At 47.3% G+C, this 16,726-nt stretch overlaps 1 pseudogene; it reads right to left on the bottom strand.

Annotated features, from left to right (window-relative positions):
* The window catches only part of LOC136398125 (protein farnesyltransferase/geranylgeranyltransferase type-1 subunit alpha-like), a 36,772-nt pseudogene extending 21,305 nt beyond the window's left edge, over positions 1-15,467 (bottom strand).
* Between the last annotated feature and the right edge of the window lie 1,259 nt (positions 15,468-16,726).

The raw sequence follows: 16,726 nt of genomic DNA, 5'->3' as shown, positions 1-16,726 counted from the left end.
CGATGCTCTGCCCCTTCGGGGCGTCGCTCTGTCGCGACCAGAGCCACTCTAGCGCCTGGGGCAGAGGCCAAGGAGCCATCCCCAGCGCCCGGGCCATCTTTGCTCCAATGGAGCCTTGGCTGCGGGAGGGGAAGAGAGAGACAGAGGAATGAGGGGGGGGTGGAGAAGCAAATGGGCGCTTCTCCTATGTGCCCTGGCCGAGAATCGAACCCGGGTCCCCCGCACGCCAGGCTGACGCTCTACCGCTGAGCTAACCGGCCAGGGCCCCGTTATTACTTTTTTTATTAAAGATTTGTCTGCGAGCCAGATGAAGCCATCAAAAGAGCCACATCTGGCTCACAAGCCATAGGTTCCCAACCCCTGAACAAAACCAAAGGCTTATAGACACTGAGATGTTTGGAATGGTATTTCAAGTCAATTTCTGGTTTGAGTTTAGTACAGTAAATAAACATGTTGTTTTTGTTATTTCCTGTGATGCATTTGGAGCCTGTGATTTCTATCAAACTATCCATGCTGCACCTCATCCTCTTAACAGGAATCAAACCATCATGGTAAAGACGGTACTGGCCTGTCAGATACACTGATGACATTCTAGACCAATAAGACAAAGTCAAGAAAGCAGTGACTACATAGGATATATGTTCAACCTAATCTAGAACACCACACAGGCGGTCCTGGGTCTTGTATGTTTCACATAAAGCAACAACTGGTCAATCCCTATACAAAAGGAAGGTAACTTCCTTATTTCTTAAAGAATATGTTAAGTAAAGGCCAACAGCTCATTGAATAAAATCTTTCACTGAATCTGTATTTTGGAGCCAGTACCTTTTCCAGACTTGATATTTGATATCAAAGACATTGGTACCTGAAATGGGTTGAACAATGGCCTCCAAAAGATATGTCCACCCAAGACCTGTGAGCGTGACCTTCTCTGGAAATAGGGTCTTTGCAGGTATGGTTAAAGGGTCTCCAGCTGAGGAAACAATCCTTGATCACCTGGGGTGGGCCCTAACTCTGATGTGTCCATAGGAGAAGGGAAGATGACCCTGACATGGGCGAGAAGATGCAGAAGAGAATCTCATGTGAAAACAGAGGCAGAGATTGAGTCATGTTTTCACAAGTTTATGAATGCTGAGAGCCACCAGCAGCTAAATGAGGCAAAAAAGGACTTCCCTCCTAAAACTCAAAGGGCAGTGGTCCCTGCAGACACTTTGATTTTGGCCCAGTGGTGCTGATTTCAGACTTCTGGCCTCCAGAACTGTGAGAGAATGCATTTCCTTGGTCTGTGGCCACATCATTCCAATCTCTGTCCACCATGGTCACACCTCTTCTTTTCTTTGTATGTGTCTAAGTTGTCCTCTCTCTTTCTTATGAGGACACTTACTTAGGATGGCATTTAGGATTCACCAAGATAATCTAGGATAATTTCCTCATCTCAGGATTCTTAATCCATACTTGCAAAAACCACTTTCCATTCATAGGTTCCAGTGATTAGGATTTAACAGCTTGGAGGTGGGAGGCATTAATCTGCCTGCCACAACCCCCAAATCTCATTGGCTTAACACAGGAAAGACCAGCACGGCCTCCATCTTGTAGTGAGCCCTCCAGAGCACCTGGCTGCCCAGTTCATAACAGCAAGGAAAGAAGACAGATGGGAAAGGACTCCAGGCTCTGATGACCTTAGCCTGAAGTCAGCTCACATTCATTCTGCTCACAGTCCATGGCCAGAGCTAGTCACACGGAGCTAACCTAACTACAAGGAAGGCTGTCATATAGAAAGGGGGGAAATGGATATTCGGTGGGACTAACTGCTTTGCAACATACTAAGGGAGGTAATAAAATTATATGGGATCTGTGCCATGGGAGACAACCACTGCGTCTGTCACCTACCACTGACCCCTACTTCCTCTAGGAGAATCCCATGCCATGCGGTTCCAGGCTCAAAGGTAGCAGCATTATGCGGTCTGCCTAATAAAAGTCTCCGTGTGGACTGACCAGGTGGTGGCGCAGTGAACAGAGCATTGACCTGGGACGTTGAGGACACAGGATCAAGACCCCAAGATCACCAGCTTGAGCATGGGGTCACTGGCTTGAGCATGGGATCATAGTCATGACCCCATGGTCACTGGCTTGAGCCCAAAGGTCGCTGGCTTGAGCCCAAGGTCATTGGCTTAAGCAAGGGGTCACTGGCTCAGCTGGAGCCTCCAGGTCAAGGCACAGATGAGAAAGCAATCAATGAACAACTGAAGTGAAGCAACTATAAGTTGATGCTTCTCATCTCTTTCCCTTCCTGTTTGCCTGTCTGTCTGTCTCTCTCTCTCTCTCTCTCTCTCTCTCTCACTTAAAAAATAAAAACTCTCAGTGTGGAGTTTTCCATTTTGATGCTAGGAGGCAAAGATATCTCTTCCTTTGCCAAGTTGGCGTGATGCAATTCTGACACTGCACAGAGTTAGGTCAGATTTCACAGGTAAAGGGCCCAGTTCTCTATAGATCACCTCGGCTGACAGCGGCTGCATGCTGGGGGGCCGCAGTCCATCCATATTTCTGACCAGCTGCTACAAATTCGGAAGTTCCCACCACCTTCTCAGTAGAACAACTCACAGGACTCAGGAGAACACCACACGGGGCTTTGTTAGAACAAAGGACACCAAGCGGGACCAGACCAAGGAAGAGACACAGAGGCTGATAGGTGGGAGGGTTCCAAACGCAAAGCCCCCGTGTCCTCAGGATGTGCCACTCTCCCAGCACACTGATGTGTGGTCCCCAGAACCTTGACTGGGGTTTCACTCTGTACCTATGATTGATGGCATCACCAGCCATGTGATTGGACTCAGTCCCCACCCTCCTTCCTCAGGCTGGAAGTTGGGCTGACACCGCCTGGCTTACAGCCCTAAGTCTCTAATCACACGGTTGGCCTTTCTGGAATGGCCTCATCCTGAAACCCTCTAGGGGTCCAACCGTGAGTCACCTCATTAGTATAAACTCAGGTGTAGTCCAAGCAACCCACGATGAATTACAAAGGCACTCCTACCACTCAGGAAATTTCAGGAGTTCAGAGGCTTTCCCCAAGCACCGGGGACCAAGGCCAGCCAAATCCATCATACAACAGCTGGGATAATAAAAGTATGTAGCCGTCTGCTACCGGGTCACCTGCTCTCTGCTCATTCCCTCTGCCCACCCCCGTCACCTACCACATAGAGGAAAACCCCCGTAATAGGAGAAAATGAAAGCGACACAAAGAGCAAACGAGATGAGAGAAGAACGAGCCCAACAGCACGGTGTGAGCCCCGGTGCAGCCGCCCTGCCCGCTCGCAGGAGTCGGCAAACCCCAGCCCTGCAGGGCACACAACTGCCATCGGTCCCGTGAAACCCAAAGCCACCAAACCCGGCCCTGAGGAGCACACTGCTTGACCGAGGGGTGAGAGGCACAAACGACAAATTAAACAACTGCCAGGAAATCATTTGAGAATAACCACCCAGCCGTTTCTGAGGAAGCGGCAAGGGAGGGCGGCAGACGGCTCTTCCCCAGCAGGGTTCAAGGGCTGACACCCACTCTCCTCCTGTTCCCTCTTTACTCAGCAACATGCCGAAGCTCGAGACGGCAGGACAGCCACTCTGAGACAGAGCAAAGAGCAAGAGGAGCACGAGAAAGAGTTCCCAGACACCAAGTGCTTCTCGTTGTGTTCGAGGGAGGGGAGGCGGCTGGGAATGAAGGGGTGCCACAAAATCCTGAAAATACAATGTTCGCAGGATGTGTCCCTCTCCCAGCACTTGATATAATGCTGATTTTAAAACTGAGAACCAGCATTGCCCTGGCCAGTTGGCTCAGTGGTAGAGCGTCGGCCTGGCATGTGGAAGTCCCGGGTTCGATTCCCGGCCAGGGCACACAGGAGAGGCGCCCATCTGCTTCTCCACCCCCACCCCTCCTTCCTCTCTGTCTCTCTCTTCCCCTCCCGCAGCAAGGCTCCATTGGAGCAAAGATGGCCCGGGCGCTGGGGATGGCTCCTTGGCCTCTGCCCCAGGCGCTGGAGTGGCTCTTGTCGCGACATAGCGACGCCCCGGAGGGGCAGAGCATCGCCCCCTGGTGGGCAGAGCGTCGCCCCTGGTGGGCGTGCCGGGTGGATCCCGGTCGGGCGCATGCGGGAGTCTGTCTCTCCCCGTTTCCAGCTTCAGAAAAATACAAAAAGAAAAAGAAAAAAAAAACTGAGAACCAGCATTAAGTTTCAGTCACTTTTTTAAAAATGTTATTTTATATCCTCCAAGGGACACTGAAAGGTGTTCTTCAATGAGAGAAAGGCGGAGAGCCATAATGGCAGATCACACAGGGACAGCCTCTCCCACTCTGAAGGCCCCGGAGTCACCACTTTATCCAGTGGGCATGTTGCCAAGCCGCTGGGGCGCTCCACGGTTGGGCTTCTATTGCACCGTTGGTCACCGTGGTTATTTCAGAGCGGCGGTCTGCGCCACCCCGGCCGGCCATCGGCTGCACAGGACGGCCCCACCAGCCCCAGCTGGGTCAGCAAGTGAGGCGAAAGCAAGTCCCGAACAGACATGGTTTCTCCAATAAACATGTTTCGTGACACGGCAGGCTCCTAGGTCCCCTGGGGGTGTGGCGAGTAGACACAGCCTGGCAGTCCCACTTCACACACCTCACCAAGTCACACAGAAAGCCTCCCCCCAGAGAAGGTGGCTCGGTCAGCTTCCCTGCAGATGGGTCCAGTCCGGAGGCAGGCACCACTGACAGCATCATTCACGGAGCTGTGACAAGGCGCTTTCGCTGAAGGGTGGCCCTGACCCTGAGAAAGTGGAACAGGCTTGGAAATGCCCGGAGGATGGGTAAAACGGAGTGTGGTTGTGGACAACTGATTAACTCAGAGACTAGCATGTAGCATCCAGGAAACTACCCGCTAAATGAATCCCTCCGGCTACGCGCTGGGGTGGCCTGTTACGGAGCAAGGTGTTATGGACTGTAAATGGCAAAACCTTTGTAGATTTGAGGCTTAGCAAAAGGCTAAGTTCTCCCCCCTCCCCCTCCATATTGGCTGTGATGCTGAGTATTTGCACCCACTTCACTTGCTTGCTTAAGTTGCTAGAAGCAATTTACATGCCCTTCCTCTTACTCTTTGTCCAGATGTTGGTTGATTTCGCTTATGCATGGTGGGGGGATTCCTGTTTATGCCTTGGGAGAGTTCCTGTTTTTGCTTCAGATGTGTAACTTTGTAACAAGGACTTCCTTGATTTGCATATGGCTATATAATAAAGCAAACTGGGGCTATGGGGCACTCGGATATTACCATCAGCATTGGAGAGTTCTCCCGATCCCATCCTTTATTCTTAATAAGTCTGTTTTCTTAATTCCGCACCGTTCTCACTCAAAACCCAGAATTAGGAGCCGCGCTGGTCGCTGGTCCGCGGCAGCAAGGAACTTTTTGCTAAAATGGTATTACCCCTGTGGGCCTGTAATTTGGGTAAATTCTAAATGCTGGGAATAATATACCTCTCATCTCCCCAGCTGGTATTTCAATAAGCCAGTGGTGAGTTTCCATGGTGACCAGTCTGAAGATTTTCTGGGACTTGGGAGATGTCAGAGAAAGGGGAGGAGTCAAGGCCACTGCAAGAGCTGGAGCGGAGGGAATGCGGAAGGTGCTGCGTTTCCCGAGACGGGAGCCTGGAGGGAGAGCAGGAGCGGCCAGAGAAGAGGCCCAGCGCTCTGTCTGGGTGCCTTAAGTTTAAGATGCCAGTTGGACAACCCATAATCAAGCTGGCTTTGAGGATGGAGAAGGTGGATTTACGAGTCTGAAGTTTGGTGGAAAGGTCTAAGTAGGAAGTCTAAATTTGGGGGTCTTCAGCACATAAACGAGATGCAGCCATGAGACAGAATGAGACTCCCTGGGGAGAACACGGGGTATGTCAGTGTCTGACGTCCAGGAACCCAGCAGGACCCCACAGAGAGACCGAGAGGCACCCTCAGTGTTCCGGGAGGGGGAGGAGAAGCCGAGGAAAAAACTGCTTGTAGACAAAGGAGTGGGGTCGCGAGCGCAGAAGAAACAAGAATGGGGCGTGAACATGGAGAAGCAAAAAAAAAAAAAAAAACACGGAAGATAAAACCATGAAGCAAGTATTTCATCTCAGAAATCGGAGGCTTAAAGAAAAGGATGGATTAAAATCCAAAAAGGAAGAAAAGACCCCAGTGCACTCAAGGGAAGAGAAGGGCCCCAAGAGCCTCCTGTTTATTCTTCTATGGAACACACAGCCAGACCCACCTTGCCACGTCCTGGCTGATACCAACCTTGGCAACTTTTCCTTTAAGGCCAAATGGAATTTAGTGCAGTCAGTGATGGACTGTCTCTGTGCGAGGCGTACCCTTTGTTTTTTTTGTTTTGTGGGGTTTTTTTTATTTTTCTGAAGCTGGAAACAGGGAGAGACAGACAGACTCCCGCATGCGCCCAACCGGGATCCACCCGGCACGCCCTCCGGGGCGACGCTCTGCCGCGACCAGAGCCACTCTAGCACCTGGGGCAGAGGCCAAGGAGCCATCCCCAGCGCCCGGGCCATCTTTGCTCCAATGGAGCCTTGGCTGCGGGAGGGGAAGAGAGAGACAGAGAGGAAGGGGGGGGGGTGGAGAAGCAAATGGACGCTTCTCCTATGTGCCCTGGCCGGGAATCGAACCCGGGTCCCCCGCACGCCAGGCCGACGCTCTACCGCTGAGCCAACCGGCCAGGGCCGCGAGGCATACCCTTTGTATAACTGACCCTGTAATGGCTGAAACTGAGAAGTTGGGGCAGAAATACTAAGTGCCTCTTAGGATCGTCAAGGACCCAAGATTTGAATGATTACCATGCACACACAGGAACTATGCAGATGACGGCTTAGGACTGAGAGTAACCCAGTACAAGTGTTACATTATGGCCACTGGTTGGCCATCAGGAGGACCCCTGAAGTCCTCACCGTGTCCATTTCTAACCCTGGGTACAACACTGAGTGGGTGCCTGGTGGTTCTGGAGCCCTGAGGTTCTGGTTCTTACAGGGCCGAGTCCCTCTGCTTTCTTCCCACCACCTTCCTGTGTTGCCAGTTCAGTCAGCATGCCACCGCCGAGTTAGGGTTCCACCTACCCCTCTGCTTTGTTACGAGCCGAGTCTGGGCAAACATATTCTTTTTGATGTTGTTTGGAAAAGGATCTTTTGTATTGTTTTAAAATTTGTTGCACCTTTTTATAAATCAGAGGACTGCTGACAAATTTTAAAAATAAACACAAAGGGAGTGGCCAACTCTGTCAAATGCTGATGAGTCAAGAAAGGAAAATGACCCACTGGCTCTACTGGCACGTCTGGGACTAAAGAGTCGTTTTAAGTGGAATAAGGGCATGAACACCTGCCTAGAGAAGATCAGAAGAAATCTGAAGGAATGGAAAGAGAGTCTGTGAGTCGGGGCCACCACTTAGAAGGGTTCTGCCCTAAAGGAAAGAGAAATGGCGCTTCCAGGGCGGGCGATGCCTCAGGGGGGTTGCCTGAGCAGCCTGTGTGTGTATGGGTCAGCAGACGGAAATCTGATTTTGAAGAAGGGGAAGGGTGACCATATAGGTGAAATCCTTAGGAAGTATGAGAGCGGACCAGTGAACAATTTCGAAGAGGGAAATTTGGGGAAGAACACAAACGTCTCACCCCTGATCTCTGCTATGTAAAATGGTAAGTCTTCCTGGTTAAGGCATTTTACTTGGGTTTTTTGCTATCTGTAGACGAAACAACATCTTAACTGAAACAGTTCACTAGTATACCGTAAAGGATTACCAACTGACTTTTAAGATCAGTCAAGGTACAGGCTTTAGCCCTGGCCGGATAGCTCGGTTGGCTGGCATATCATCCCCCAGTGCAGAGGTTGCCAGTTTGATCCCAGTGAGGGCACATACAGGAAGAAATTAATGTTTCTGTCTCTCTTTCTCTCCCTTCCTCTGCCTCTAAAATCAATAATTGTTTCATTGGCCAAGCATGTGGATGTCCCGGGTTCGATTTCCCATCAGGGCACAAAGGAGAAGCGCCTATCTGCTTCTCTACCCCTCCCCTTTGTCTCTCTCTTCCTTCTCCTCCTGCAGCCATGACTCAATCAAAGAGTTGGCCCCAGGAGCTGAGGATGGCTCCATGGCCTATGCCTCAGGTGCTAAGAAGTGCTCAGCTGCTAAACAACAGAGCAACACCCCAGATGGGCAGAGCACCATCTCCTAGTGAGCTTGCCAGGTGGATCCCAGTCGGGGCACATGCAGGAGTCTCTCTGCCTCCCCTTCTCTTACTGAACTAAAAAAATATATATTTGTTTATTAAGATAAAAAATGTACAGGCTTTAAAAACAAATAGACCAACAGAAAAAGCAGACTCGGGACCTTCAGAGCAGTGGGACTCTAGCTGCCCTGGGAGGAAACTAGCCTGAGGCTCCCAGCAAGAGGGTTTCAGAGGCTTTAAGAATTGACTGAACTGTTACCCACCTGTCTGAACCTAATGACCCTCCCAATTAAAACAAGGGCTGCCCCTCTCCCAGGGCACTCGTCCTGTTCTGGGGTAATTCCGTGGGAGCAGGAAGCTCCCTTGGAAGCGGGTATGCTGCTTGGCAGGATACAGTGAGGAGGAGTCCACATCCCTGACAGCAGAAGTCCCCCAACTCCTACTTAAGCCCAGTGGGGTTCCCACAGAGACACGTCAGTTTTAAGGACAGGTTTAGCATCCACAGTCTCCACAGAATTTCGGCCTCAACTCATCTTACCAGGCAATGACAGCTGGTTAGACTCCTGTCCTTGGCCCCAGGCTTTCCCCTCTCTGTCCCGAACAGCGCCTCCCACTGGCTGAGGTGAGTGAGAGAGCGGCTGCCTCTGTTGGGTGAGTGATGGGTTGTTGTGCTGGAAGGAGGGCCTTCTTTGTAAAACAACACAAAGGCATGGTTTTAAAATTCCAGTATGTGAAGAAATTTCTACAGAAAACGGACAACGGATTCTGGCACGTAGTCCCACACAGATAGAAAGTGGAGCTGGGCAGAGCGGTGGGCAGAGCTTTCAAACGTAGGGTGGAATTGTCATCTGTCTTCAAGTGGAAAAGAGAAAACCACCTGACACATATTTTGTCTTAATAATAAAGACTTTCAAAGTTAGGTTACTGAACAGATTTTATTTACATTCTGAAGTACTGCAAATATAAGGTCTACCGGAAAGTTCTGTCCGTCTTTGGAATAAAACAAAAAGCAAATTTTTCTTACCGTCAATAAACTTTATTAAATAATATATTTCCACACCAATCCTATCTTCCGAATATGGTCCGAAATGGTTTGCTGAGCTGAATTAAGCCTTTCTGCGATCTCCGATGTTGTCAGAAAAGGATCTTGCTCCAACATGGTCTTAATAACATCGTCATCAATCAAAGATGGTCGCCCAGAACGTGGCTTATCAGAAAGGTCGAAATCACCTGTTTCAAATTTTTCGAACCATCTTCTGCATGTCCTATCAGAAACTGTACCTTCACCAAACACTTTCAATAAATTTCTACATGCTTCTGTAGCATTTCTTCCTTGTTGAAATTCGTATACAATACAGTGGCGTAAATGAACTTTATCAGTAGCCATGGGTACACTATCGCTTCACACATAAGACTAACGTGAATCAACTTTGTTTTAGTTATTTTGCTACATCAGTATGTATACGTTAAGTGATAAAAATAGAGAGGCACACATGTGCCAAATAAACACGTGCTTACGTGTCGAAACTTGTTGTGATAGAAACGGACAGAACTTTCCAGTAGACCTTATAATAACCTGAATTCACAGCTACCAAGCAAACAGCGGAGATTTAAGGAACGTTCCAGAAGGGGTTATTGCTCTGAAAGACAAGTTTGAGAGTTAGATAAAGAGAGCTGAGTATGGAAACTGCACACTTTCAGTTTTAAGCATTTTGTGTGGAGAGTTCTGATAGCTCAGTGGTACACCATTTGGGGAGCACAGCCACAATAACAGGACAAGTCCTCCACGGCCTCATCACCCAGCTCCAACAACTGTCAGCACACTTGCGGTCCCGTCCTACGTGCCCTCCCCACCTTAGCCCGCTCCGGCCACACGGGGCAGATCCCAGACCCTCCGTCCATAAATCATCTAATGCATGCTCCACAATGATTAGCAGCAGTTCATTGAGATTTACGGTTTAACATAACCACAACACTACAACCACATCTAAAAATTAATATTCTTTAATACCGCAGTCACTGTTTGAATTGAGAGTGAGTCTTTTGAGAGAATTCCATACAAATAATTTAAAACACTTTGTTTTAAAATATTTTTACATTAAAAGAATATAAACATTGTGTATAGCCTGACCAGGTGATGGCACAGTGGATAGAGCGTCAGACTGGGATGCGGAGGACCCAGTTCGAGACCCCGAGGTTACCAGCTTGAGCGCGGGCTCATCTAGTTTGAGCAAGGCTCACCAGCTTGAACCCGAGGTCGCTGGCTCAAGCAAGGGGTTACTCGGTCTGCTGAAGGTCCACGGTCAAGGCACATATGAGAAAGCAATCAATGAACAACTAAGGTGTCGCAACGAAAAACTAATAACTGATGCTTCTCATCTCTCTCTGTTCCTGTCTGTCTGTCCCTATCTATCCCTCTCTCTGACTCTCTTTCTGTCTCTAAAAAAAACAAACAAACAGAGCGTCGGCCTGGCGTGTAGGGGACCTGGGTTCGATTCCCGGCCAGGGCACATAGGAGACGCGCCCATTTGCTTCTCCACCCCCCCCCTCCTTCCTCTCTGTCTCTCTCTTCCCCTCCCGCAGCCAAGGCTCCATTGGAGCAAAGATGGCCCGGGTGCTGGGGATGGCTCCTTGGCCTCTGCCCCAGACGCTAGAGTGGCTCTGGTCGCGGCAGAGGGGCAGAGCATTTCCCCCTGGTGGGCAGAGCATCGCCCCTGGTGGGCGTGCCGGGTGGATCCCGGTAGGGCGCATGCGGGAGTCTGTCTGTCTCTCCCCGTTTCCAGCTTCAGAAAAATACAAAAAACAAAAAAACAAACAAAAACTAACAAACAAAAAACATTGTGTATAAATGATGCAGAATGCAAAATTTGCATGAACTTTTTTGTTTTTATACTTTTAAAAATTTTCTTCAAACATTCATACATAGAAGTTTACATAAAACATAAAGGCAGTAATATAAAATAGGGTTTTTTTTCCTTAGACTCCTTTTAACCATATAAATACGCAATCTAGTGTCTACCTAATTGTTTTCCCCAAGTTTATACTGCTCCTCTAAGCATTGTCAATTATGTGCTATTTAAGTTTACATTCGAGAACTGCATAAACATGTATCTAAACATGTACTATGTAAATATACTGTGTACATATTAAATATGGTTTTCTGAATCTAGATTTTCTTTTTTGTGTTTTTGTGTTTGTTTTCGTTGCGGTAAAATACACGTAACATAAAATTTACCATTCTAATCATTTTTAACCATATGGCTCAGTGGTATAAAGTACTGAATCTTGACTGTCTTACTCAACACTATCAAATCACTGGTTCAGCTCTATTCATCCTCTTTAATGCTTATATAGTGCCACAAGGTATCCGATAAACTGACCATTTCTCTGATAATCACTATTCCTTTCATTCACATGTTTTGCCACTGTAGAGATCCTCACACACGTAAGTGACAGCTGCTATTTTTATTTCTATAGATTCTATTCCTAGAAGTATAATTGCTGGGTCAAAGGATATATTATTTTTATATCCAGAATATATAAAGATTTGTTTAAAAAAAAAAAAAAAGATGATGACAAAGACGGGATAATAGAGAGGCATACAAGAGCCAGTGAAAGAATTTTCACCAAGGATGGACGATCAGCTGTGTCAGATTGGCAGTCCAGGGCAGAGCTGAGTCCTTTCTAGTTCTTTCTGCTTAGAAGCATTTAAAACAAAACTTTTCCTTTTATTCTTAAAGTTCTACAATTTTACCAGGAAATTCCTGGACACATTTTTTTCTCTTCAAGTTGGCTTAGACTCTGGTTCATTCTTTTGAAAGGGAATCTCCAAGAGATAAAGACGAGCCACAGAGAGAAAGAAAATATCCATAAAACACATATCTGATAGAGGACTGTTATCCAAAACACACAAAGAACTCTTCATACTGAACACTAAGAAATGAACAACCTGATTTTAAAATGAGCCAAAGATCTGAATAGACAGACACCTCACCAAGGAAGATCTAATGATGGCAAACAAGCACATGCAACTTAAATTTAGCGATAAGATACCACTACACGGGTTAGAATGGCTGAAATGCAGAACATGGACGCCGCCGAGTGCCAACGAGGGTGCGGAGAACAAGAACTCTCACTGCTGGGGGGACCGCAAAATGGTACAGCTGCTTTGGAAGACCAGCCAGCACTTTCTTACAAGGGGAACCCTACTCCTCCCTACAATCCAGCAATTACGCTCCTTTATATTTACCCACATGAACTGAAAATTTCTCTCCACATAAAAACCTGCACCCAGATGTTCACAGCAGCTTTATTCATAATTGCCAGTACTTGAAAACAACTAAGATGTCCCTCAGTAGGTGAACGCATGAACTGTGGTCCATCCAGACAGCGGAATACTATTCAGCTCTAAAAAGAAATGAACCACTGATGTGTACACGATGAAGGGTGAAGATGGTATGAAAAGACATGGACGAACATTAGATGCGTATTACTAAGTGAAGAAAAGCCAATCTGGAAAGGCAATGGTCTATATCAGTGGTCCCCAGCCCCAGTATTGGTCCATGGGCCATTTGGTACCGGTCCGCAGAGAAAGAATAAATAATTTACATTACTTCCGTTTTATTTATATTTAAGTCTGAACGATGTTTTATTTTTAAAAAACGACCAGATTCCCTCTGTTACATCCGTCTAAGACTCACTCTTGACGCTTGTCTCAGTCACATGATACATTTATCCATCCCACCCTAAAGGCCGGTTCATGAAAATATTTTCTAACATTAAACTGGTCCATGGCCCAAAAAAGGTTGGGGACCACTGGTCTATGATTTCAACTCTGTGACATCCTGAAAAAGGCAAAACTGAGGAGACAATGAAAAGATCAGTGGCAGTAGGGAAGGGAGGGGAGGGGAGGGGAGGGGAGGGGAGACTGAGCACAGAGGATCTGGGGGCAGAGAAGCTATTCTGTTTAATACTACAGTGGTGGATAATGTCATTATACATTTGTCCAAAGCCACAGAAGGGACAACACCAACAGTGACGTCCAAAGAAACTCTGGACCCTGGGTGATAATGACAGGTCAGTGTGGGTCCATGACTGTAACCTCGGTATCACTCGGTGCCGTACTAATAGAAGGAGGCTGCGCATGGCGGTGGGGGTGCATTTATGGGAACCTGGCTCCATTTTGCTGTGAACCTTAAATTATTCTAAAAATAAACTATGTTAAATTTTTGTTGGATAAATCTATCATTTCTTACAAAACCATTCTTTTGGATTAACTGGTTATAGGGATAGCAAGATACTGTGAGTGCAGCACAGCACTCAGGAAGCACATGCTCTGCTTCCTGAACCGAAGTTTCAGTTACCTTGGATCCATCATCTACAAGGTACTTGCGGTCACTGACGCTGCAAATCCTGGTGCAGACGCCGTGGAGGGAGGAGTCGACGCTGAGGGGCAGAGCAACTGTTGATAAGACTACAAAAGTTCCTTTATGGGGCTTCATTTCTTGTCCCCTCCCCCACAAAATGACTCTACCTTAAAAGAATCAAATCGCCAAATCACTCAGCGCTGCTCTGAGTAGCAGCAGCGCCCAAGGGGCATCACACCTGGTCCCTAATAAAAGCAATGCCAGTGCTGAAGGGATCAACCCCCACGCGCACACAGGACAGAGACACCAGGGAGGCAACAGCCAGAGGGAAGGGGGTGTGGCGTAGGTGGAGGTGGGCAAAGGAGGGGGACTGGGGGGCAGAAAGAGACTGCTCGGGGCAGAGGGTGCACGATGCAGGGGAAGATGGTGTTGTATTGAGTTGCCCACTGAAAACCTGTATGGTTTTGCAAACCAGTGTCATTTCAATTTTTTTTTTTAAAGTGATACCTGTGCAATGCACGTTTTACACCACAGGTACAGGGAACAACTCTCATTTTCACTCCTGCATGAGAGTCTCCTAAAACATAAATGCGTTCATTCCATCAAGTCCTTCTAGATGGTGTTACTGCTGTATACTTGTTGGTGGGTCACTTTCTGGGTCATGTTTGCTTTTAAGGGATTTCCCAATACATCTCCAATATTGCTTTCGTATAGTGTCCTTTTCTTTAGCTAGGATTTCACATGACTCTAATGCTTTATTGAGAATGTCTTCCTTGTTGTCATATTGGTTTTCTATATAGCATATCTTCATAGATATCCACAAGACAGGCAATTAAGCAAGGGGAACAGTGACTTGATTATAAATCAAGTACAGGGAGTCCTCGGGTTACGACACAGTTCCGTTCCTACAACAGTGACGTAACCCAAACATTGGCGTAAGTCAAAACCACCCTAACCTAAGTCACCTACCTATTCTGACACTGTTGTAAAATCATAATCTAGAACATAAAAACACAACTAAGCCACAGAAAAAGGAAAAGGACATAAATATACTGTACTGTACACTGTACTGCGTATTCTTCTGTGCTGCACGCAACCAAACTAATTCGCCCACAGAGTCCGTAAGTAAGACACGAACACGCTAATGGTGTAAGCCGAAACACTCGTGTCTCAATTTCTTATGGGAGTGAGCGCTGTAAAATCGGAGCACCCTTGGCCGAGACTATAGTAACCCAAGAGCTCCCTATAAATGACTTCACAGAGTGGGACTGTATTTGGAAAGACCACAACCCTGCAAAATCCCTTTCAAACAGCTCCGTGCACCTTCATCACGCGGTGCTAGTTTGATCCTGTCCAGAGCGTACTGGACTTCTCTCTCCAATGCAGCACAGTCGCTGTAGCCAGTGGGGGTTCGGGATTATGAAGTATATTTGGTTCCAGAGTTATTTCTCACGTCCTCTTTAAGAAGTTGGTCTACATACTGCCAAACATTATCCCGAAGTTTAAGTCCTGACTAACCCACTGTCGATGTTGCTAAGCATAATTCTCTGCATTCTAAGAATATCAGCAATAAACTCAAGCTCCTGTGATGGATCTTTTAGCCATTCCATGAATACTCGCCTAGATGCCAAACTTGATAGTTTTGGGTCTGTTCTTCAATTACTGCAGTGACGAAGTTTATTTCCTCATGGAGAGCCCTTTGAAGTGGATTTAAGACAACCCTCTGAAAACGCCACCCTGTATAACTGGCTGCATTTAGCTCACTAGCATCTCTGGTTAATTTAAAAGCTCATCACTTCTTTCATCACGTTGCAGAACAGCCCGGAAATAATCATAAACAGCTCTAACTGTTTCATACAGTGACCTGGACCGGAGGCTTGGGGCCATGTCCTGCAGCACTGATCTATATTGACGCGCTGTGCTCTGTCTCTGTACAGGGCACAGGTGGGTGAGTACAGGCTGAGGGGCCCACCATCTACTGGGACGCCACCGCTTCTCCAGCCTCGGTCCCCATCACTTCTTCTTGCTGCTGCTGGAGGGGAGGGAGGTCCAGCTAGGGTGGTGGTGGCTGGGGCCTGCTGGGCTCACAGCCCTGTGTAGCCTCCCTGGCCCTCAGTGGCCACCATCCTGAATCTTTTAAAAAGGAAAGAGTCTCGCTTTCCTACAGGGCCGCGGGCAGAGTAAGTTGAGTTGGGTGCTGTGGGCCACGCGGGTCTTGCGGGCCTGGCGGCTGCATCACGGCCCATTGCCCACCTTTTCGAGATGCAGCGGAGAGCCTATGAACTGAAGATGAATGAAGGTTGGTGTCACGATGGATATTTTCCAAAAATTTATCACGGAGGATGACTAAAACCCTAGGAGCACAACTGTATGTAACAGGATACCAAAGCATGTAGGTAGCTGCAGATGAAGGAATGTTCAAGTTCCTAGCTGTGGTACTTAAGAATGTCTCATTGCCCACAGGTGTGGTATGTGACATTTTGGGAGGAAAAACAAAGACATGGTCAGGAAGATATGAATTGAAGCAAATGATGAAAATTAATATTTAACACTGATCACCTTGCAACAAATTACATAGAAAATACATGTTTGAATACTATTCATTGCTGGGTGATAAAATGTTTTCTTTAAAAAAAAAAAAGTCTCTGCCATCTTCAACAGCTGATATTCCAGTTCATGCAAGGAGTCAACATCCAATGAGCAGAAAGGAGAAAAGACCAGGCTCTTGCACAAAAGGTTTCACTGGGCCAGGCCTAGAGAGGATCCACACTGATTCCACTGTCCAGAGCTCCAGCATGTGGTCTTACCTTACTGCAAGGGAGCCTGGGAAATGTAGTCTAACTGCATAGCCAAGAAGAAAAGGAATCCAGTTTATGAACATCTGGCACATCTTCCCAGAGAGCCCTATTTGTGAAGACACTGTACATGTAACCCTCCAAGATTCTCTATTCCCAAACTGGATTAATTACCCAGACCTCCAAAATTAACAAATGATTACTCAGATGTGGGTTTTTAACAGAACACATGTGTTTTATAAGTTTCCTCGTTGTTATCAACTTCAAGGCATGTCTTGCATGTATCAAAAGGATTAATAGAACAAAAATCCTGAATAGTAAATGTTTTCAACAAGTAGGGTATTATTTATG

This window comes from Saccopteryx leptura, chromosome 3 (genome assembly GCF_036850995.1).
Source record: "Saccopteryx leptura isolate mSacLep1 chromosome 3, mSacLep1_pri_phased_curated, whole genome shotgun sequence".
Taxonomy (NCBI): Eukaryota; Metazoa; Chordata; class Mammalia; order Chiroptera; family Emballonuridae; genus Saccopteryx; species Saccopteryx leptura.
This window is presented reverse-complemented; position numbering and strand designations above follow the sequence as displayed.